General features: G+C 36.1%; 1 non-coding gene across 1 annotated transcript; it reads right to left on the bottom strand.

The window, feature by feature from the left end:
* Window positions 1-10282: 10282 nt before the first annotated feature.
* Window positions 10283-10389, bottom strand: LOC144235565 (U6 spliceosomal RNA). The gene has a single exon (XR_013336254.1). It is a non-coding gene; the product is annotated as a U6 spliceosomal RNA (small nuclear RNA).
* Between the last annotated feature and the right edge of the window lie 9743 nt (window positions 10390-20132).

Below are 20132 nucleotides of genomic sequence, written 5' to 3'. Positions count from 1 at the left end.
TCTACCAAACATTTAAAGAATAAATAATACCAGTTCTTCCCAAACTTTTCAAAAACAAAAACAAAAACAAACAAACAAAAAAAAACAAAAAGCAAATAAAAGAGGAGGGAACACTTCCAAATTCATTTTATGAGGCTAGCATTACCCTGATACAAAAATCAGAAAAGGACACTATAAGAAAAGAAAATTACAGGTTCATATCCAGGAGAGAGAAAGAGGAAGGAAGGAAGGAAGGAAGGAAGGAAGGAAGGAAGGAAGGAAGGAAGAAATTTATGTTGGAGAACTATTAAATTAAGAAAAATAAAATTTAGAGATGTCTGGGTGGCTCAGTAAGTTAAGCATCTGACCCCTGATTTCGGCTCAGGTTGTGATCTCACAGTTTCATTAGTTTGAGCCTCATATGGAACTCTGCTATGGCAGCATGGAGCCTGCTTAGGATTCTCTGTCTGCCTCTCCCCCATTTGTGCTCTCTCTTCTCTCTCAAAATAAATAAACTTAAAAAAAGGAAAAGAAAAGAAAATTCAGCATGCCAACTGCAACAGTAGATGTAAGAAGAGAGTATTATCAAACAAAGAAAGGGAATGATTTCCCTACCAATGGCTATTCTTCTATGAAGGGGTTGCAATTTATACCATGGATGAAAGATGTAGAATTATTCTGGTTTAAGTAATCAAGGGAGAGAGCTCAGAGAGAATGAATACCAGTTTTTATTTTGTTTTGTTTTGTTTTTAATGAGAAAAAGATATTTGTAGGGAAAGAAAGAAGTTTGGGGTGGGTATAGCACAGTGGAAAATGTAGGTAATAAAGGAGGTGGGAAAAGACAGTGGGCAAGATTGCTATGAGACCCTTGGGGCACCAGAATGGCTCAGTGGTTAAGTGTCTGACTTCAGCTCAGGACATGATTTCACGATTCATGGGTTCAAGTCCCACATCAGGCTCTGTGCTGACAGCTCAGAGCCGGAGACTTCTTCAGACTGTGTGTCTCCCTCTGTCTTTGTCCCTCCCCCACTCACACACACTCTCTCTCAAAAATAAACAAACATTAAACAAGTTTTTAAAATATTGTTGTGAGACCTTATATACTACATAAAGGAGCCAGCCATTTTCCACTGGTGTGTGGAACTGTCAAAGGTTGTAACCTGTAAGCAACATTAAGAGAGTGTGTTTTTTGGAAAGAACGCTGGGTTTTAAAGTGGAAAATGGAACATGATGAAAAAAATCAATGAAGACCAACTAGGGGTTTATTATAACAGCCTATAAATCAGAATATAAACACAAAGTACACCAGCAATAAAATGAATGGGAAGGAGGAAGCATATTTAAACAACATTTGGGAAACAAAATCTACAGGACTTAGTGACTAGGAGAATGTTAAAGGGAGAACCACCAAATTTCATTGGTGGCTTCTCTTTGGGGCCAATGATGAGGCTAACAATACATAAAAATACAAGGGAAAGGCATTGGGGTAGGAAGGACATTGGTGAGTTTAATTTTATCCCTTTGGAAAAATCTTAGCATAGCTCTTAATGACACAATGGTATATATTAATCCAGAGCACACAGAAAACATGGTCTAGCCAAGGGGAGTCACAAGTCATTCACACACACAGGTGGTCACTCATGCTGAATGGCTCATATCACTCAGAAATTGACAGAAAGGAGACCATCAATATTTGGAGAGCATGTGGAAGAAAATGATTCTACAGATGATACTGAGAAAGAGCTTCTGAAAAATAAGAGAGGACAGAGTAATGTCACAAGTGAATTTTTAGAAGACAACGAAGAGGAAATGGATTCTATTCAAGATCTGTTGCTGTTCAGTTTTCCCAACATGATACACAACCCATATGTGAGTTTTATTCCTTTCTGAAGGGACTGATAATTACTTAAAACCCATACAAGAGTCTATATATAACAAAAACTGTTAATGACTGACTCAAGTGTTAATGACTTAAGTGCTGCTCAAGCTTGGCTTTAATCCACATCACAGGATGGGTAGAGTGAGGCCATTAGGTGAGAAGATTGGCTACCTGCATTCTTGGCTTGGCTCTACCGAGTTTGATATCTGAGTATAGAACCTACCTCTCTGAATGACCCCTTTTCCCATGTTAATGGATACAAATCCCATACAATTATTCCCAAATCCCATACTAGGGAATGTATTTGTGTGGATTAAATGAGATGCTAAATGCTAAACATTAAAAAAAAAAAGCTGGCACAAAGCATATGCATTAAATAACTATTAGCTGTTATCATAAACAAAATGTTCTTTAGCTTGGCTAGGATCTCTGAAGGTGGTATCAGTCAAACATAAAATTCAGAAGGAGAAAGGGAAGGAGGAGAGGGAGAGGGAGGGGAAGAGGAAGGGGAAGGAAAAAAGTATGAAAAAGAAATAGAAAGCGTTTGTTAAGCAAGTGGGTAAGTTTCTGGCAAACCCTTCTTTTGAACTAATTATTATTTTTTAACCTTGGATTAGAAGAGGCAGAAATATCTGAGACAGCAGTGTCAATAGCAGGCCCCAAATGGTGAGTCTGTGTCTTTTGAAATAATTACAGAAACTGGATGAGAGAATCTTATTCTGCCTCCTAAGGAAAAATGCAGAAGAAGACTTGGTAGATAAAAATTGCAGAGGATCTAAACTAGAAGACCAAATGTCCCCAACATACTATAAGTCAAGAACCCCCAACTCATCTGATTGTACACATTAAATATGTTCAGTTTTTGTAATCAATAGTACCTCAAAAAAGCTGTTTAAGAGAATTTGAGAGATGGTCTTTCAAGCTATTTAGCACAACCTTTAATTAGATAGTAATTAATAAATACTGAAAATTGCTAGTTTATTAACTTAAAAAATAATTTTATAGTAGTACATTTTGCCTAATAATTTTTCATATGTAACATTTGACATATAATGCAAGGATCTCTTTATTCATATAGTCACCTACCTACCTTCCTATCTACTTAGCTATAATCTGCCTCTATTTGTTTATAAATTATGCCAAGTTCAGAGATGTTGTAGGAATAGATGTGCATTTCAAAATACCATCTCCATACCTCAAAATACTCTTTCTGTTGACCACTTTTAATGGGCTTGAATCATAGGTGCTTCCTTGAATAAGAATAATGTGGATGACTCAGAATTATGTGTCTGATAATATACACAGCTGGAAAAATATATTTATTAAATCTTAGTGTGTCCATTTTAGCTCCGTGCTACTTCTTTAATTTAAAAAATGCAAAATCTAATACCTGGAGAATTACGCTGCAGAAAAACAAGAAAAAATGACATGTTCATCCTCCATCAAACTACTTATATGTTGTTATTTTTAAAAGTCCTTGACACACAGGTTTTGTTCAAGAAAATAAATATGCCATTCATGTCACTGAAAAAAATTATGTATTGTTTTTACATCTACTTACTCTTTAGTTACCCACATTGGATTTTTCTGCCTATTCTTTGATGATTATAATGTGAAACATTTCAATGACATAATTTTACAATGTATTTCCCTCTTCTTAATTTATTCCTTATAAGATATGAAGAAAAATTCTTGTATTTTAAATGTTTTTTTGATAGCTTTTACTCTTGTTTTTGGCAATACTTTCTTTGTACATATCTCTATTTGCCATGTTCTAAAGATGTATATATAAGTACACAGTTACCACCAATTTATTATCTGTTAAAATCTTTTTTTTTAATTTCCTGACTTATTTCTTCAATTTCAATCTACTAATGTTTGTTTAGGAATAGGTAATATAGATTTTTATATTTTTATATTTTAAAAAAATTATTTATTTTTGAGGAGAGAGACAGAGTACAAATGGAGGAGGGGCAGAAAGAGAGGGAGACACAGAATCTGAAGTAGGTTCCAGGTTCTGAGCTGAAACTCAGAGCCCAATGTGGGGCTCAAATTTATAGACCATGATATCATGATCTGAGCCAAAGTCAGACACTTAACCAACTGAGCTACCCCGTTTTAATATAAGCCCCAATATTATAGATTTTTAAACATCCAACAGCTTGATCCAAACATCTCACATGCTATTTCATCCATTTGAATTATATCTTCCTTTAGAGAAACAAAAACCTCTTCTACAGAAATCGTTTTCACAAAAGTCAGAATCTTTAAACAAAGTCAGTATATTTGTTAGCAATTGGAACACAGTATGACAATGTGTAGAAAATTAAACTGGAATTTAGTACTACCTCTTTCAACCACATTCACTTTGTAAATATAGGTCATCTGCTTAGTGTTTCTGGTTTTCTCCTATTTCTGTCACAGTGCCCATCACTTGATAAGAGATCAATAAATACTCGCTGACTAAATGGGCACTTACTAAGCAGCTAGTGAGAAATGCAACCTATAAGGGTCCATCTCCTAAAACCGTCCATTCCTCTGTGCTCCTAACCCCTGTCAGGACAGTTTCATTTGTATCTGATTTAACATATCAGATTTCTTGTGAGTATATATTTGCAAAACTACACTCACATACTTTTTCTAGGCACCTCTGAATTAAGAAAAGTGGAATTAAAATGGAAAAATATTGGTCAATACTTTTGCTCCAAAAAGTGCTTTTGCATATGTGCTTCAGTTTCTGCCCCAAAAGTGATGATAGCTCTACTGTGTGTGTGTGTCTATGTGTGCCCATGTTTTTTTTCACACTTAATATATAAAAAGCATTTTGTAAAATCTAGATCTCTATAAATACTAGTTGTGATCACAAATAATGTGTTGCAACATTATCGAAAAAAGACCTGACAGGAAAGAAGGGCAACATTTTAAAAAATGGTTTTCTCTTTTTTCCTTTCCCCGCCTTTATCTCCTGTGTCTTCCTGAAAAGAAAGGCTTTTGGTTGTGACATCATGTCCCAGAAAACCATGGCAAGAAGGTCTGAGTGAGGGGTTTAGAGAAAGGACTGAAATGAAGTAGGAGGTAGAAATTAGTCAAATATGACAAGGTAGACAAATGATGAAGTTTAGAATGAGGACAAGAACTTTTCAAAAACAAGGCTGAACTCCTTAACTAGACATGGTAACTTATTTATAGGCCTTAATATTTTCAATATAATGACAAAAAAGAATAGACAAGTAAGATGGATGAAAGAATGGAGAGACTTGAGGGAGACATCCCGTTGCTTTTCTTGTCACTCAAAAAGAGATTAAATCTACAAAAATCAGGAGCACTGCTTCATTATGCTTTATGGTTTGTCTGAACAAAAGGTTAACTTCTCCAGGCATAGACAGGTGTCTAAGTGTCCTGAGATAGAGCTATAAGCTTCAATACAGTTGATTAAACCACCATGGCTCATTTTCATACTGATAACAATGACATTTGACATAGTTATTTTTTATTTTTATTTTTAAGTTTATTTATTTAATTCTGAGAGAGAGAGTGGGAGGAGCAGGGAGGCAAAGAGAGGGTGAAGTACTGACAGTGCAGAGCCCAATGTAGGGCTTGAACTCACGAACCGTGAAATCACCTGAGCTGAAACCAAGTCAGCCGTTTAACCGACTGAGATATCCAGGTCCCCCATCACAGAGACATACTTTTTAAATTCTATTTTAATGTTTATTTATTTTGAAGAGGGGAAGGGGGAGAGAGAGGGAGACAGAATCTGAAGCAGGTTCTAGGCCCTGAGCTGTCAGCCCAGAGCCCCACAGAGGGCTCAAACCCATGAACTATGTGATCATGACCTGAGCCAAAGTGAGATGCTTAACGGACTCAGCCACTCAGGTGCCCAGAGATATTTTCTTAAACTTTTTTTTAATGTTTTATTTGTTTCTGAGAGAGGGAGAGACAGTGTGAGCAGGGGAGGGTCAGAGAGAGAGCGAGACACATAATCTGAAGCAGGCTCCAGGCTCTGAGCTAGCCATCAGCACAGAGCCTGACGCGGGACTCCAACCCACAAACCATGAGATCATGACCTGAGCTGAAGTTGGACGCTCAACCAACTGAGCCACCCAGGTGCCCCCGGAGATATATTTTAAAAGTGACCCTACCAGCTTTAAGTACTCCAAGTTGGTCAATATTATGCCACCTAAATTTCAAGGAAAAATTCCATTTATAAAAAAAAAAATCTAAATGACCATCTTTAGATTCCACTGAATTTACTTTGGGTACAACTAGATTTAGCTGTAGTTTAGAATTATGTGTGGTTCTTCTTTGACCAACTTAGGGAAAACAAACAGTCCTTTCCTGAAATCAAATCAGCACCAATAATTATGCATAACAATACCCAGCATTTGTAGAGTACTACGCTTTGAAGTTCAAGGTTTTCTCAGGGCTTTCAGTACATATTATCTCCTTTGATCCTGCCCCACTGCATGCAGAGGGGAAGTCAGGTATTCTATTTTACTGATAAGTGGAACTGAGACTTTAAAGATTTCAGAACTTGTCAACTTCATCAAGGAGTATTAAACCAGTCACCAAATAGTCACAAAATTCGGCCATATCAAAATTGGACTTCCAGTCCATTTAATTTGTTCCTTAAATGGCAATCATGACATGTGTTTGGCACATGGAGGTGAGCTTCTGGCTTGCTGCAGATGTCTTAAGTGTTTTTCCTGCTTGACACACTAACCTTTTGTAAACTAGTCTCCAGACTGTGGCCAGGGAAGTCCTTACAACATAAACTGAGTCATGTCCCTCTGACCTAACCCAGAATCTCCAATAGCTGCCATTTTGCCAAAAGCAAATCTACAGTTCTCATTCTGACTTATGAAACTCTCCATGATCTAGCTTCAAGGACCTTTCTTTTAATTCCTCATGCCAAAGTAGCCACATTTGCTTCTTTCCCATATAGAAAGAACACCAATGGCCCTTTAACTTTTGTATGCAATGCTTTTGTATGCAGTGCTCTCCTAGACACAAATACAATTTGTGCTTCCAAATTTAGGAATGGTTAACTGATTTAGGTCTCTGCTTACTCTCAACTCCTCAGAGAGACTATCTCTAAAGAGAACCCCTCACCCACACTCATCTTCTATGTCCTTACCATCCATATTACAGGCACCTGGAAGAGTACCTGTCAGTAATAAATCCAAGCAAATATATGTTAAATAAACAACAGAATCTTGCAATATACCAAGATTGGGTTTTTGTCCATAGTAGGCTGTTAATATGAAAATATTCATAAGTATACTAGACACATGAGGAATTACCTGCTGGTGAAAATTTTTTAAATTTTATTTTAGAGAGAGAAGAGACTATATGTGCGAGCATGGGTGAAGGGCAGAGGGAGGGAGGGACGGGTGGTGAGAGGGAGGGGGAGAGGGCAGGGGTGGTGGTGGTGATGAATTAATGAATCTCAAGCAGGCTCCACATTCAGCAAAGAGCCTGATCAGAGCTGATCTCATAACCCTGGAACCATGATCTGAGCTGAAATCAAGAGTCAGACACAGCCACCCAGGCACCCCTTCAAGCACTTTCTTTACAGGAGATTTCTAACTCTCCTTTTATGTAGACAGTTTAAAATGACACAGTTTAAAATTCTGGCACTAGAAAAAAAATTAAAGATGAGGATTATATTTTAGAAGAAATTAATTCATATGAAGTAGTGTTTATAAACAAAAAGCAATGTTTTTCAACATCAATTCTTCAACCTGCTAGCTTGAACTAAAATACTAGTACCATGGTAGCACAGGCATATTGCTTTACAACACTGGCCACACATTTTATCCAGTAGAAACTGAATTTTAATGATTAGTTTCTTCATTTATTTAAGGTATTCATTTATTTGATCAAGTTCACCTCTACAGTTTAAATTGCAGCATTTCACCCACATACATTTTGTGCAAAAGGGCACATGTTACTTGAAGACAAATACACAATCTTCCTTAAAGTGGATTAAGTCTCATTATACCAATCATATGGAATATCTTAATAGGCAAATGTTTTCGGAAAAAAAATTATCATTCCAGTATGCTTGAAAATTTAAGCCTTCTTTGATATTTTTTCTACGCACATACTTTTTCACTGATAATGTAAAATGGATTTAGAAAAAAAAAAAGGTTCTGAAAATGATCACTGTATCTAAACATAAAATGAGATCTAAGTCTCTTGTACCTGCATAGAGGAAGGAAGAACAGAGTATACCATGCTTAGATCATCAGCAAGAAAAGCTAGCAAAGGAAGAAACCTGAGAGCAGAAAGTTCCTCTGGCTACATTTTCAATGGCCCAACCCTGGTTCTTTGGTGTCAGAGAATTTGGTCTTTCATTCCCTCTGTATCAACCCAACAAACTGTCAGTAACAACTAAGCTTGGTTTCAGCGCTTTACAGTCTAGAGACTGCTGTCATAAAAAGTTATCTCATTGGTTCCTCGCAATTATCCAGTAAGGCAGGTGTTAACATTTGTATTATTTTTACATTCAACAAGCTTGAGGCTGAATGAATGGCATAGTCAAAAACCAAAGAAAGGACATTTGACTCTGCAGTTCACTCTTTTTCCATTAAATTATATTATTTCTTTTATTTCTAAGCTATAAAATTGTTCTGGTCATTTCCCTCACTATTCTCTCAGGCTTCCTGACTTCAGAGCAGGATTGAATGATTATGCATCTCGATAATTGTCAGAGACCTCTAACTACAAAAATGTATGCACAGCTCTACCTCTCTGAAGTAATACAGCAGATCTTGGGAAGTTTTTAATGCCTTGCTACCAAGAAAAAAAATCAATTAATAAGCAAATCTGCTGTATTTATTTCTTCTCTCATTTTGATATTAGGTTGGATGCCCATAAAATCTAAGTTCCTTAATAAGAATTGACAGTACTCTCAGGACAATACAGGCTGTTGTTTTCACAGAGGGTAAGGAATGTTGTAGCTGGCTGGCTTTCAGACTGTTGGCACTTTAAATGCAGCTAGCTAGCATACACAATGTGTTTTGGACTTAATTTAAAGGGATATTATTTTTTCATTCTGTCATTTATAGAAATAGAAATTGAAGAAACCCCTGGTATGGGAAATTATTTCACAAATTGTTTTTAATGCTCATTTTCCTACCTGTGAATATTACTTATTCAAGGTCACCATATCAGAAGACTTCCAGTGCTGAGTCACATCCAATTATCTTTCCCTTCTGAGTTCACACAAAGCTGAGACTTCCCTCCACATGACTAATTTTGGTTAATGGTTTGCGAGAAGAAATGATGAAGCATTTAATTGTTGGTGTGAGACCCTTCGGTACTCTTTCCAAAGATTCAGCAACTAAGGAGACATCAAGTTTCAGATGGTGTAGTTGCAAGATGGAGAAGCTTTATAGCCAGGGTCCCCATGTGGAGGACACCCTGCCAAACTATGTGGGCCATATAAGCAAGAATGAGAAACTTTTGGGTGTACGCTGAGATTTGGGGGTTTTGTTACTGCCTATCATAATTAAAAACCCTGAGAATCAAAAGAACATAGGGACTGGATTCAGAAGATTTGGATGACATCCAGCTTAATGGCTTTGTCAGCCTGGGTAAGTCCCTTAAATCTGTTGAGTTTCTTACGCTTCCTTTCTAAAACAGAGATGATAAAAAATATTCTCTATCTATTTGAAAGAGTGACTATGAAGATCAAATTGCATAGTGTAAGTAGAGTCACTCTGCAATCTAGATTCATAAATGAAGTGCCATTTTTAAAATTTTTTTGATATTGTGATTTCCTGATTAAGGGAATTTCTTTTCCTAATCACTGACATTCCAACTCCATAGAAAAAGTTGATAAGAAGACCAAAGTTAGAGTATAGAAGTAAACAAGGTGCCATTCTTTGTATTAATCTACTATTATAGGCATACTGTGGCTCTGGCATTTAAATTCAAGATTTCTTAGAATCAGGTATTCCAGATTCATTTTTAATTCCATGACATTCAGCTGCTTTAAGTTTGTCTATGCATTTTTCCTCTTTAGCTTTGAGCATCAGAAAACCAAGACACTCTCTTGAATTTCTTTTACCACAAGGTGAAGTACAAAGTAAACTATGTGTACAGAGAACATCAAACCAGTTTCTATTATTTCTTAGATTCTTTTTTATGCTTTAAATTATTTATTGAGGGGGCGCCTGGATGGCTTAGTTGGTTAAGCCTCTGACTTCGGCTCAGGTCATGATCTCATGGTTCATGGGGTCAAACCCCGTGTCGGGCTCCGTGCTGACAGCTAGCTCAGAGCCTGAAGCCTGTTTCAGATTCTGTTATCTCCCTCTATCTCTGAACCTCCTCTGCCCATACTGTCTCTCTCTCTCTCTCAGAAATAAGTAAAAAACATTAAAATTTAAAAAAAATAAATTATTTATTGAGCACAAAAAAATTATAAACTGCTTCATGAATTTGTGTGTCATTCTTGCTCACGGGCCATGCTAATCTTCTCTGCATTGCTTCAGTTTTAGTGTATGTGCTGCCAAAGTGAGCACTTTTTCTTGAATTCTTAAATCTGATTGCCCAGTCCAACAAAACAAACACACCAGCAAAGCCAGTACGCATTGATTGTACATCTCCTTTGCTCACTGAATGGGCACTACTGAGAAGAGAAACCAATGTACAAGTAACTTTCTACATTTTGCACTATGAAATTTGACCACGTTTTGAGTCCTCCCCATGAAAGAGATGATGGGAATATGGTGTGACTTCAAGTTATCACCTCATCTCTCACTGAATAAGCAAAGACAGTGCAGTTATTAGAGAGATGCTCCAGGTAATGACAGAGTGGGCTCTCAGAACCTGGCTGAACTGATTACTGAATTACCTTGAGTATGCAACTTCTTTATGCCTCAGTTTTTTCATCTATAAATGTGATATAATAATCAAACATAACTTACACAGTAGTTTTAAAAGTTAGCGAATTCATCTATGTAGTGTTTAGAAAAAGGCCAATGACCTAGTGAATACTCTATGGCTTACTCAATATTATCTCCTTTTAATCCAACTCTGAGTTACTCTAACACAAGTCAAACTGGATGCTCTAAAAGATGGGGGCAGTTTGTGAGAAGAGAGGACTGAGCTTATGAGCAACTTTCATGAACAGGTTGACACAAAAGAAGATGAGTGAAGATGCTGTTACAAACATTTTCTGATTTTCTGATTGACTAGAGGTCTATAAAACTCCTGAATATTTTGGGTCCAAATTTGAGTTTCTTTCTATGGAACACCACATTTAAATGGACCAATTATGGTTTAAATCTAAATTGAAATGTAATCTACCAAAAAATTATCCTTACTTCTGATAAAAGTCTTTTTTTTCTTGAGAACTCAATGTGATGTGGCTTTTGTTGTCATTGTTTTGTTTTTGTTTTGATCCTGTACTTACATCTCCTTTCAAACCCCACCAGTAGCCAAAACTGGTCACAATGCAGTCTCTTCCACTCTCATTTTTGTTACATTTCACAAATCCAGGCCCTCATCTTCCCATTGCCTTAATGCTCTGGGCTTTCTACCACATGTTTTCCTATCAGTGAGTTTCACCTCACCCTTGCGAGAGTGGATAGAAGAGCCGGGTCTTATATTTCTCTTCAACAATACTGTTTTGAAAAAATAGCTATTTGGGTTCTCTTGTACCACTAAAATTATTAAATTATTTAAAGAAGAAATAATTGATGAAGTGGTAGGGTTTTTTCCCCCAATATAGTAAGCCATGTACAAATTTAAAAGAATAGCAATGTTCCGTTCTATATATAATGCGTATAAATTGATTGGGCACACACTCATACATGCATATATACATACATATGCATGTGTGTATATGTATGTACATATAATACTGTGGCATTGCTATACACACACAAATTTACATATACATTTTAATGTCTTCTTTCTTAGAAGGCACAATGCTTCTTCACCAATAGACAGATATCTCTTTGTCTGAGAGCTTTGATAGATCTACCTATCTGAAGAAAATGTTGAAATGGATATATTTTTACATTGGACATTTGTTATTTGACTTGATGTATTCCCTTTCTGAATTTTATAAGGGCCTCCACAGTACACACACACACACACACACACACACACACACACACACTTATGGAAAGCAAACAAGTAGGCAGAATGTGTTTGTCAGCTTCAGTTTTGTATACATAAAAATGCATGAGAGAAGGGGATGAAAACGTAGGAGCAAAGAGAGAGGAAATGTCAAGCTTGATAGGTTATACCGAGGGAAAAGATTTACTCTAAAAATAAGTCCTACTATTTAACCTGCTGGTGTTAATTTGACTTTATATTCAGCAGAAATATGTTGTGTCTATCAGCGATTACATCTGGATTGTTATCCTATCAAGCTAAGACTTTTGTTGTTCACTGGAGCTGAGCATTTCAAGGCTCTTAATCTGTGACTGTCATTCAGGACAGTTTTTTAAAAACTGCATGAATGTAACTACATAATACACTATCTTGTGGCCTACTGTTGCCCAAAAGTCTCCGGTGCCTTAAAAGTTATTGTCATTAATAGATCTGTTGTTTCCAGGTGAAAACCTTTTCCCCCCTAAAGGATGACTCTTGAAAATCAACTTCAACCAAACATAAAACAATACATTCCAAAACTCTTGTTTTCCTCATGATTTGCAAATTGAACACAAATTAAACAAAACTGGAGTTGGTCTGCAGCAAAGTTCCACTACCCCCTTCCACTGTCCCTCAATCACTTCTTCCTCCGTTCAGACAGGAGAGCTGACTCTAGTCTATAACAGGTGTCTTATCAGAGTACCTCATCTTTGAATGACTGTTCACACCCAATTTTCCTGGCTGCGTTTAATTTTAATGTGCTACACTCCCTCTTCTTCCTCATTCTAATGCTAACCACCATTTAATATCTCTGTTGTTAACCCACTTGGGATGGCATGCAGTGAGACAACATTCTCCTTTTCTGTGCCCACAGCACATATAATCAATAGCCACATTCTTTCCTGCTGAGTCTAGACATGTCTGGAAGTCTTACCCTCATTGAACTTCAGATGGTCTTCAGCAGTCAATTATGGCTAAAACCTACTTGTTTCCTGGGCTACTCATCCTCATTTAAGACCCATGTATTGTATTAGTTCAGGAGGAATAATGATGGATCTCAAATTTATTTTTATAAGTAATCCTTATTAACTCCATATGTATATATGTGTACATATCTATGTAATTATACAGGTTCATCCTTATGACAGGCATTGATTCTTGTTCATGTTTACTCAAAAATACTATGAAATGAAAATGCTACAGATGTTTATTATATTAAGAATGCATATATGTATGTATTCTTATAATATTTTAATAGCCATAAATACAGGTACATATTATGTTACTTATTCAGTCTATAGAAAAAACTACCAGAGTATGGATTTAAGGCAAAACTCTTTATCTTATGCTCTCCAAATGCATTGTACTTAGCTTGATTATAATACTTACCACATTGTTTTCTAATTGCTTCCTTTCCTGTTTCACTGACTAGTTCTCTGGAAGCAAGAGAACCTCACTTCTGTTTGTGTTGTCAGCACACTATAAAGGTTTTCCACTCAGTATTGGTGTGACAACTACTTATAGAATAAATAAGTGATTGAATGAATAATATATGTTTTAACCAATAATCTTATATTACTTTGCTCTCATGAGATTAATTCTATTCTTACCACTTCAAAAGCATTTTAACTTTCTAATCCCGGTGAAATTTTGTGCAATGTCTATTTTCAAATTTATATTTCACTTTAGGAACCCACCCCTTTCTTTTTTGCTTGTTACAATACTACATAAACTGACCTGTGCTCATTCTTTAAACATTCAATTTACTGTTAGTAATTAGTTTAAATTATGAAATTAGTATTTAACGGCTATAATCCTTAAACTGTATAAGTAATTATATTGACATAGGAGGCTGCAAATGTTCTCAAACTCACACAAGAATGTGAACTTGAAAGTATCTTTGAAGGAGTTCAAAACCAATTTCAAATTAATTAAATCATTTTTGGACCTTCTGAGAAGTATTTAGAAGTTGAATTTTTAATAAGATAAATATTTTTAAATAGATTACATTCACTCTTCTCTTTACAACCCAAATATATTTCCGTAACAGAAAAGATCTGAAAAGTCAGAATCTTGTAAAAGGTTTTTAATGTATTTAGTATCAATAACAATATATGTAAAACTACTTACAGATCATCCATAAAGATGTAGATTTCTTGATCTTATCAAAGTAGAGATATTTTAAATGCAGAAAATGCTGGTATATCATTAGATATTTTATAAGCTATTTCTTAAACCTTGTTAATTAGTGGTATGGTGATAGTTTCTTCAAATAACCCTACTCCTTCTTAATCCTCAGTTTAAAGTCACCACTTAGAATTTTATTTTGCATTTTGAAATTGAGCTAACATTAGTCCTTTCCAGTTTTTCCTTCACTACCTAGACTTGGTTAAATTCTGATGGTTACGATTAAGCCCTATTTGAGTCTACACTGTTTGACACATTAAGTGGGGTTTGAGGGACACCTGGGTGGCTCAGTTGGTTAAGCGTCTGACTTTGGCTCAGGTCATGATCTCATGGTTCATGAGTTTGAGCCCCGTGTCAGGCTCTGTGCTGACAGCTCAGATCCTGGAGCCTGCTTCAAATTCTGTGTCTCCCTCTCTCTCTGCCCCTCCCCAATTCATGCTCTGCCCCTCTCTCTCTCAAAAGTAAATAAACATTAAAAAATTCTTTAAAAAAATAAATAAAATAAATAAATGGGGCTTGAAACATTTGTAAGGGTCAATCAAATGAAGACATGGTAGCATGAAACTCTATGAAGTGTCCTGCAAAATACACGTGGGTTGGCGTTATGAAAATACAAAGTAAGGGAACAGGACTAAAACTAGATGTGGGTAAGTAGATTAATGTGTTAAAGTTAAAGAGAACTTGCTCACAAAGACAACTTGCGTGGGAGTCTGAATGTCATCTTACAGGTGAAGTGGTGAAATTGAAGAATATTGGCTGAGAAAGGTGCATGACACTGATGGGCACCTAGAGGATGTATTTAAGAGCTGAAGAGTGGAATGAGGAAAACCTGAGAAGTATCTACTGAATTCATCTGGACAACATACTGAAAGAAGGGATAATTGGAATAGAGAGAACACAGACTGAAAAATACTTATGAAACATGATACTGTGTATTGGGGAATGGGGGGGGGTGGCAGGAAGAGACTATACCATGACATGCAGGTCTTTAAGGGATTATGGTGCCATTTATACAGTTTGGCACATGTGGGGTGGGGTTTCTATTTTGGACATGATGATATTGAGATGAATATGGGATCATCAAGGGATAATGAGTCGCAAACATTGTGATACTTGAGGGAGCAAACTTAGGACATGGTTTGGGCTGGAGAGACATATTCATGAGTCATGAGCATATAAGCAGTTTTCAAAAGTAAGAGAGTTGACGGAATGGCGGAACTAGTAACAACAGAGCATGAGTCAAAGACAATTTATTAGGGATTTTAAGGGTTAGGCTAACAAAGAGATGACAAAATAAAAACAAAATGAAATAAAAAACGGAGCTGTTGAAGACAGTCTTGGAAAAACAAAATTTTCCAGGAATGTGAGGTCAAGAGTGTCAGATACAGAAGAGAAGTGTTGGCCTTGAAAGAATGGGTAGGGGGCACCTGATGTATCTTGTCAATCCTGGATGTTTCTAAATGATTTTATGATGATATTGTGCTGTTAAGGCAATGATGGGGAGTTCTAGTATGCTACCCTGGTGTAAACCTCCCACCTCCTACCCTGTAATCCTGTGGATTACAGCTAAAAAAATCAAAACACCTACTACCTAAGTACTTGAAGATAAAAACAGGCAGATTGTGTGGGGGAGTCGACATTTGGAGAAGCAACTGACACGGGAGTGAGTTTTACATTTCTTTTCTCTTCAGGCTTTATGCCACTGAACAGACACTAGTCATAGAGTGGCACAGCTAAAACCCAATAGAAGCTCCAGTTTCTACAAGAAGGACTAGGAATTGGAACTCTGTGCATGGAGAGTGTGCAGAGAATGATTATGACAGGTTCAAATTCTTCATCATTGAAAAGAGCCATTATCTGAGATTCAGGAGACCCAATTCTAATGTGTAGTTCACTAATTTAGATCTGTTTGATTCAACCCCTTCAAGCAATTACATTATTCTATGGGGGAAAAAATGGCTAACGTGACACTTTTCTGTTTAATTTCTCTTAAATGTGTTAAATATCAAATATAGCACTGTACTCAAAAGTGCTTTTAAAAGATCATAAATTTGTATTTTAATATGTTATTAATCAGATTCATATTTCTATTGGTTTATAATCTCTGGCAGTTTGAGAACCGCCAATGATGTCCACATTCTGGACATCATCTAGTGTTCAAGTTCAAAGAATTACCACGACTTAGCTTATCTCAGTGCATTCAATGCAACTGTTATGTTATCACCCTACATCATACTGTAAATGTAGTTTTTTTCCTTAATTCTATCTATTCTTTATGTACAATTATAGATGCAGGGTTCCTGTCTTTGTCTGTCAGATGTGTTATTTAAAACTCCATGTCTCATGAGCAGGGGAAACCCATTTAGCAGTGATGGCAATCTGTTCTTTATGGCCTATGACATCTTCACACTTTCCTTTTTCCACATAATTATAGTTGAGAGGTTTGTGAACCAACTTAATTACTTGGAACTCATATCACTTAGACTGTTAGTACCTTTCATAATTATGACCTTTGAGTTTCTAAACCAGTGTCACTGGAAGAAGAGCTTAAATTTTGCTCTTTATAGTAGTATTTGGAATAATAGCAGTTTTTGATATAATCATTTAGAGGCAGATGTCCAGGCCTACTTGAATATAGCACTATGAATTCCTTTCAGATCAGTTGTATTCTGGGTATTTCAAAAAGAAATAATTTCAATTGTAATCACAAATTGGAACTTTTTTCCCTATCCCTTCTCTCCTTTCCTTTTTCCCTCCACTTCCCTTTTATTCCCTTTTCTTCATCTTTTTTTCTTCTATTCGTCCTGCTTCTCCTCTTCTTCATTTTTCTCTCTTGCTCTTTTTTTTCTCTTCCCCTGCCCCACTCTTTCTTCTCTTTTCTTTCTCTTTTTAGAGGTCCTTTAACCCCATTTAATTTTTTTTTAATAAAGGACTAACCATTAAAAAATATTTACTCTCTGTAATTAAATCTAAACACATAAAGTATTTTCAAGATTACGCAGACTTAAAATTTGTCAGATTTATAAGGAAAAGAATTTTCACCAACAAATAATCAAAGTCCCATATGTACCAATGAAGTGCATATACTCTTCTCCCTGTTTCACTGACCATTTCTCATAAGTAGAAGAACCTGTGGATTTAAACAATAGATGATGGAGGAGGAAAGAGTCTGGAGCTTCTCAAACTCCTCACGTACTTGATTTATCTTCAAAGTCAGTGCATTTCCATTATCACAGCACAAACATGCTGTCAACATTTTCTACTAGCTAAAAAATATAGGAAATACACCCTGAAACAAAAAATATATACCACTTTAAATTAGAATATTAGTTTACATTAAAAAAAAACTTTTTGGGTATCTGAAACATTTTGAAGCTCTATGGGAACACAGACATAGAAAATTTAATATATTACACCTCACAGAATTGATCAACATTGGCCTCAAATGAAATTGAAAAGGGAAAGAGGTGAGTTTGAAGTTAGAGTAATATTTTCAATCAAAATCTATTTATTGTTTAGGTTTTATGCTCTCTTGACTTTAGTTATTATCTTTTTCAGATTCAGCAACAGCTGAAGTATATATAAGTCTACTAAAATTTACATATAAACTAGGTTGACATATCAATTACTTTCCATCTAATTTAGTAAAGATTTATAGATAATAATAACACTGACAAAAATGAGAGCTACCATTTTAGAGATTATGCCTGGCATGATTCCAGGCACTTCACCACCTACTCCTCCTCCTCCACCTCCTTGCACACACACACACACACACACACACACAATTTCATCAACACAATGAACTTGATGTTACTATCTTTACGCTACAGGTAATTAAGCTGAGGTTAGAAAAAATGATTAAACTGATTTGAACACTGGCTTGTTTGATTATTCTTTTAAACAAAAAAAGTCCCTACTTCGTACCAGGAACTAAGACTATGGAAATGATGAGCACCTAGATCCTGTGCTCAAGGCATTTATAGTCAAAATTGAGCAGGGAGGGTTATATATTCATAAGCCAATAAAATCAGTAAAATATATGGGGTGCCTGGGTGGCTCAGTCAGTTAAGCCTCTGACTTTGGCTCAGGTCATGATCTCATGGTTTGTGGGTTTGAGTCCCGTGTCAGGCTCTGATTTTTAAATCAGTAAAATATATATAGATAAATGCAACAGAAAGATTTACATGATAAAGTATAGAGCTAGAAGGCAGGAGGCAGTATACTGATAGAGTAATCCTTAGTTCTGCAGACACTAGTGGAGAATTCTTACCCACAGCTCTTACTTCCACCACCTAACTACAGTTCAAAGACTGTGACATGCATATTTCTAATTTGTAAGGCTACTGCCTCTGAAATGCATTTCTGTCATTGGAAAAGATGGTCCTTTAGGCATGAAAGCCTTAATGCCCCCGACCCACCATTCTCAGACGAACAGCTGAGTTGACCCCTAGAGTCTGTACCCTGAGTAGGATAGGCATCTTCCACTCTCTGCAGAGCAGGTCTTGTATTTCTGTATTAGACAACCAGCCTATCTGAAACTATCCAACAGGTCAAAGTATGAAAGGATCAAGTCTCCCTTAGTGGAATGTGGAGTGCTCCTTGTAACATCACCACTTTCCCATTATCATTTATAGATTTAAGAAGATAAATTATAAGTCATTTTAAAGATTTTATTTATGCACAATAAAACCAATGGTTTTTCCACATCAATTCTTTTTTGTTGGTTCATGGGGTATTGTGAATAAAGAGTAAAAAAGTTGAGTGTATTCTAAATGTTTGAATAACCTGGGATATGGTGAAAGCACTATCTTCTGATCAGTAGTCAAGCCACAGTGAAGAGGGACCACTACTGAGGAGACAGTACTGCTAATGTGCCAAAAAATCATAACTAACACGAAGAAAAAAAAGGGATTTATGAGTGTTTGTTGAAGGACTCCTTGCAGTGCACCTAGCTAGTTGGTTATTTTGGTGTGATTTCCATTTTTTGAAAAACTAAATTCATCCTACATCAATATAAAAAACTTCTGCACAGCAAAGGAAACAGTCAACAAGACTAAAAAGAAACCTACTGAATGGGAGAAGATATTTCCAAATGACTTTTTCAATAAAAGGTTGGTATCCAAAATATATAAAGAACTGATACAACTCAACACACAAATTGTCAGAAATCATGAATAGGCATTCCTCTAACAAAGACATCCAAATGACCAACAGACACATGAAAAGATGCTTAACATCACTCTTCATCAAGGAAATGGACATCAAACCTGCAATGAGATATCGCCTCACATCTGTCAGAGTGGTTCAAATGAAAAAATACAAGAAACAGCAAATGTTGGTGAGGATGTGGAGAAAGGGAAGCCTCTTGCATTCTTGGTGGCAATGCAAACTGGTGCAGCCACTGTGCAAAATATATAGAGGTTCATCAAAAAGTTAAAAATAGAACTACCCTATGATCCAGTAATCATATTACTGGTTATTTACCTCAAAAATACAAAACTACTAATTCCAAAGGATACAGTCACTCCTATGTTTATAGCAGCATTATTTTACAATAGCCAAGTTACAGAAGTGGTCCAAGTGTCCATATATAGATAAATGGATAAAGATGTGGTATATATACAACAGAATATTATTCAGACATAAGAAATACTAAAATCTTAGCATTTGCAACAACATGGGAGAGTTCAGAAAGCATAATGGTAAGTGAAATACTCAGAGAAAGACAAATACCATATGATTTCACTCATCTGTGGAATTTAAGGAATAAAACAAATGAGTAAAGAAAAAAGAGAGAGAGAAACCAAGACACAGACTCTTAACTATACAGAACAAACTGGTGGTTACAGAGGGGAGTTGGGGGGGGGATGGATGAAGTAGGTAAAGGGGATTAAAGGCTATACATGTCATGATGAGCAATGCGTAATGTACAGGATTACTGAATCACTCTATTGTATGCCTGAAACTAATA

The sequence above is a fragment of the Crocuta crocuta genome, unplaced genomic scaffold (genome assembly GCF_008692635.1).
Source record: "Crocuta crocuta isolate KB4526 unplaced genomic scaffold, BGI_CrCroc_1.0 scaffold205, whole genome shotgun sequence".
Classification (NCBI taxonomy): Eukaryota; Metazoa; Chordata; class Mammalia; order Carnivora; family Hyaenidae; genus Crocuta; species Crocuta crocuta.
This window is presented reverse-complemented; position numbering and strand designations above follow the sequence as displayed.